We start from the raw sequence: 5,349 nt of genomic DNA, 5'->3' as shown, positions 1-5,349 counted from the left end.
TTCAGTTACTGATGACTGACACTGTCGCAGAACCTTCCAAGTTATCGGGCCCACATGCACCTGTCCTTGTCTCAAAGACCTCAGACAGCTATGCATGTGCACCAAACAACTTAACAGGATCTGTCCGAGTGCCCCGAGGACCTCGGATAAACGACTTACCGCCAAGATCGCAGGATTAAGTAAACACAACTCACATACAAACACTTGCAGCGGAAATAAATTCTTTATTACAAAATGATTACAAGTTACAACATTTACAAGTTATAACAAGATTACAATATATATCATCGGAGTTGATTACAAAAGAAATTGATTCAAAAAGATTACAATTTGAATGTATAAAACATTTATAAGTTTTAAAATACATGCTAGCTTAAGTGACAATCCTCAATAGGGAAGCTAAAGATGGGATATACTTATATAAGAAGGCCGAGCCTACCGGCACTTAGCACCATCCACAACAGAACAAAATTACAACCTGAAAAACAACAGGGAATAAAACCCTGAGTACGCAATTACTCAGCAAGACTTACCCGACTAAAGAAAAGACTCTCAAGGGTATGCTGGTTTGTTGGGAATCAAGGTAAAGCTCATCAAGTTTCAAAGACTCGTTTTTGCAGAAAAGCTTACTAGTAGTGGATCCTTATGCCAAAGTTTTACTTCACAGATTAAGTACTTTTCCTGAATCTAGATTTGCCTAATCTAGAGCATTCACTTGTCCTACACTAGCTTCATTTTATCAACTTTAATTTCACTTGTTATCTACGATGAGGGTCGAAGATCCAGTCTTCATATCCGAGAAGTTCGGCGATCCGAATCGATTAATACCCAGCTGGGGATCTCCAGCCACACGACATATGTAGCACTTAACCCTTGCATATGTCAACTCGCCCACGGGTTTCTCAAGACCAGAACGGGTCCCCGCCAACCGAGAGCACAATACTCCACCGTCCAGCCATTGGCCTGGTTGGTACACGTTACCCTCGCCATGGTGCCCGCCATGTTTCCGAGAGTACAGCACCCCACCTTCCAGCCGTTGGCCTGGTTGGTACACGTTACCCTCGCCATGGTGCCCGCCATGTTTCCGAGAGTACAGCACCCCACCTTCCAGTCTCTTGCCACGGAGGGTACAAGCTACTCTCGCCATCTCTCCACTCCCATTGCGGGCCGGCCTTTCTGGTATTGGTCCGACCGAGGCTAAGCTTACCCATGACGAGGCATGTGGCCAGTTAAAGGGTCCTAGATCAGCAGGCCAACAATCGGAACGGTCCTTAAGCGACACAGACGGGCGACATTTCCTGCTCAACGTCTGGTCTCATATTAAGTTATTTCTGAAAACCTGGTACCTGTCAGAGGTACCCTACTGAAATGATGGAGTCATCAAGGCCTTTGATACCTTCATCACTCCAGCCTCTTTTCTTTGTAAAAACATGATTCATAGATCAAAACATTTTGTTCTTAGTCTATGAGCATACTAAGCACATCTAGCTTTTTAAAACAGGTATCAAGGATGGTAATCAATAGTTCAAGGAAGTTATGCAACAAAGGTTTAATCATTCAACTCCTACCACCTAATGCATCATATAAATGATAAAAGTTTAAAAACAGCAAGGAGGTGGCAAATGCACCGGGGCTTGCCTGGGATACACTAGGTTAGTGTGGTTAGATGAAGTCCGCTTGGCGAGCATCAACAATCCTGACACTTGATCAAGTCGTCCATATCGAGATGGGTCCATCAAAGCCACCTTGTGATCCATCCTGATCCATGCCCTCCAATTCGCATAATCATCTAGCGTACCTATTGGAGATGCATAGTGCATATGAGCATGAGCAAGAACACAAAATAGATAATCTATACTAAAAAAAGATAAATACTTAAAACAAGTCATCACAATTCCTATGAGCACACTATATGTGAAGATATTACTAAGTACCACAAGCGCATCTTTTACACTTGAAAATATCTAACTCAAGCATCGAACAATCATAAGACCACACAAGTCTTAAGCTCATGGACTAGAGCACACTGCCAACGGACTAACACTATTATTAGCACTAATGAACAACCCATTATTTATAGTTATAAGGACACAAGAACACTGGTAAAGCTAATTCTATGTTGTAAGTATCATGACCAATGGGTTATCAATAATGGAGTTACATGATCATACCTATAAAAACAAAACTAGTCAACTACAGTCACGATTCTATTCTACAGCAAAGAAGACAATAAACCTAATTGAGAACATGCCCAAGGCAGTCAACATAACCAAACACTTATAACCCATTGATGATTTTTGTTGCACTATATTAGCCAATACAATTAGCTCAATCCACTATAGCCATAACAGGTGCAGATCTAAAAATTAGCCACCCAACTTCATTTATCAAGACAAGGACTAACTAAATCTAGGTATCCACACAAAAGAAACTCCAAATAGTCATTTAAATACTTGCTGAATTTGGACAGCAGAACAGCAACTATTTGTTTAGTTCATAACTCATAAAATAAGCATCCAAAAATAGTAAACTAGGACTTTATGGAAAGCTTAGAAAGTCCTCTATAACTCTTATATTATCATCACAACCTGATTCGACAGTTTAAAAGATCAAACAGTGCTAAACTTTAATTCTGTCCAGATTTGGACAGAATTCGGCTCTTTATTTCAAAAATTCATAACTGGAGTTTCAGACATCCAAATCAGGTGATCCTAGACTTTTTAGAAAGATAATATAATTGTCTACAATTCATTTATAAATATCTCAGGTTAATTCAATGCATATAAAGGTCAAAAGATATAAGAAAGGCTCTGCTGTCCAAATTGGGACAGATTCAGAGATCCTAACTCAAACAGCTGTAACTTAATTTATAGATCACCAAAAAGGGTGATCCAAAATTTATGGAAAAGCTTAAGGAAAGTACTACAATTATCCTATAATTAGGAATGACTGATTCTCATTTTAACTTAGCCAAACAATCAAATTTTCGGAACCTGTACAGAATTTGGACAGATTCTGAAACTGGACTTGGAAAAATCATAACTCCTAAACTACTAAACCTATGGTCATGAAAATTTAACACAAGAAAGATGGGGAGGTTACCTACTACTTTTATATAGAACATATTTACAGAAAACGTAGTTTGATTCAGCAGATTAGTTGTGTAATCAAAACTGTACACACAAGAAATTTCTGTTTGTGAGCACAAGAACAATTAACTCAATCATACGACGCGACTCCATTATGCATATAAACGAATCATTTTGCACACATCCAACTCACTCCTAATAACAATCCGAAAACATGAGAAACATCCAAGTTCTTTTTCTACTTCCTTTTCTACTCTAAAATCTTCAATTAACACGCATACGCATCCACCCATATATGTATACTTCATACAAGGAGGCATTTTATTGAACAATGCATACACTTCCACTATAACGTCAACGACACATATATGCATGACATCGATTAAAACATATTTAGAACAACTACAATCACACACATCAAACAACCTGGCGGGATCGGATGAGTCGCGCATGTCGTTCACGAGTGAGGCTTTCGTTGAGCAAGCGATGCGCAAGGCAGGACATCGACGGAGGGCTGTGATTGACACACATATTTAAATGCACATTTTATTGATTTGGTATTTAACGAATCGAGGGGTGTGGAACGGCGAGGGGCTCACCAAGGTCGACCACAAGGCTAGGGATTGCAGATCGACGATGTGTTGTTGCGGACCAACACGGTTGCGGGGATTTCGACGACGGCGCGCAGGCGTTGCAGATCGGGTAGAGCTCGCTGCGGCATTCCATCGAGCGGGTCAATGGCGCGACGCAGAAGAGGGAGTCGTTGTCGGGGCTGCGCAGGCACGGCGAGCTGCAGGGACACAAAAACTTGGGCACCGAGAACCAAACTTGAGGAAAGGGAAGGGGAAAACATCACCTGTGATGGAGGTGATTGCTTGGGCGAGCTCGCCATGGGAATAAAACTAGGTGCCATGGAAGGGGCTGGAGACGACCACCGGCAAAGAAGAGGTTGGGGAGGATTAGCGCCAAGGCGCAGTTGACGGCGGTGCTCAGTTTAGGGAGGGCGTCGGCCACCAGGAAGCAGAAAATGCCGCCATGGAAAGCTGGGGTAGTGGCGGCCAGACGCCAAGGCTGAGGGCAGGGGCGAGCAGAAGACTGGGAGCAGCACCATGGCTAGAGAAGGATGGGGAGGGCTGGGCGAGCTGAGCGACGACGCTCGATCTGGGCGAGCGCGTCTAGGGATGAGGCAACGTGAGGGAGCTGGCTTCCTATGCGCAGGGGATAAGCAAGGACTCCACATATGGTTGATACGATGGGAGGAAGCCAACACCTGTGCTTGGGCGAGCAGAGACAAGCTGATGGCCTGGAGAAATCTAGCAGCAGTTGTGTACGAAGGGATAAGAAGAGGAGTCTAGACGGTGGAGGATAGGGATCCGAGCGACTTCAAGAAAATCCCAGAGAGACGGCACCATGGGAGATTATCAACGACAATGAAAAAATAAAACTGAAAAGGGATTTTCCTATGTTTCTCTCACATTTTTTTAGACACGGACAAATTTGGGTTCTAGGATTTGGGTCTAAGCGAGATGCAAGGATGAACCAAAATAATATTAACATCGCTATTTTACGTTTGATTCGAATTATTTGAAATTAAATAATTTCATCCGCGTCTAAACAGGGAAACAAATTAATTACGATTACTCAATTCCGGCTCTAATTATCTCGGTCCAATTTAATCTCGCATCGACACTCTTGTCGTCGATCTTCTAATAAAATTCACTTGGGTCAAAAATCACAAGAGTGGGTCGGGATTCCAAATTCATATTCTCTTAATCCATAAATTTTAAACGGACATCAGACTCGACATTTCGTGAAATAAATACGCGAGATCGATACAGCATCGAAATTGTGATCCTTGCGAAAGCGACGTCACACATCGTTCACGTGGGCGAGAAGTTGTGCGCTATCCAGACACCGGTTAGCACCTGCCACCCGTGTCACGATGTCAGGCCACAGAGAGACACGTGCAACACAAGCGTGAAAGAATTTCAAATGAAGTTTAAGGGACCAGATCCGATTTCTAGGATTAGAGTTTGGGCAAGACGTCGATGGCTCAACCAAAACGATACTGGATTCGATGTTTCGAAAGATTACTAAAGTCCGAATTTTTGTGAAATAATTTAGGACAATTTAAACAGATGGAGACAAACACGATATCCAAATCATGATAAACGAGGATGATTAAAATTTAGTGACCTTTACATTCACAGCTATCACGTGTTAACGTCCATACTCGTGGTCGAGTAGACGATAAACACCT

The 5,349-nt window shown here is 42.3% G+C and overlaps 1 long non-coding RNA gene across 1 annotated transcript; it reads right to left on the bottom strand.

Annotated features, from left to right (window-relative positions):
- Window positions 1-206: 206 nt before the first annotated feature.
- On the bottom strand, window positions 207-4,324 carry LOC113664109 (uncharacterized). Its single transcript, NR_160006.1, has 3 exons — window positions 3,516-4,324; window positions 1,639-1,798; window positions 207-478 (listed from the first exon to the last, which is right to left on the bottom strand). It is a non-coding gene; the product is annotated as an uncharacterized lncRNA (long non-coding RNA).
- Between the last annotated feature and the right edge of the window lie 1,025 nt (window positions 4,325-5,349).

Source organism: Zea mays, chromosome 2 (genome assembly GCF_902167145.1).
Source record: "Zea mays cultivar B73 chromosome 2, Zm-B73-REFERENCE-NAM-5.0, whole genome shotgun sequence".
NCBI classification, from domain to species: Eukaryota; Viridiplantae; Streptophyta; class Magnoliopsida; order Poales; family Poaceae; genus Zea; species Zea mays.
The sequence above is the reverse complement of the archived record's forward strand: the minus strand, read 5'-3'. Positions and strand labels throughout refer to the sequence as shown.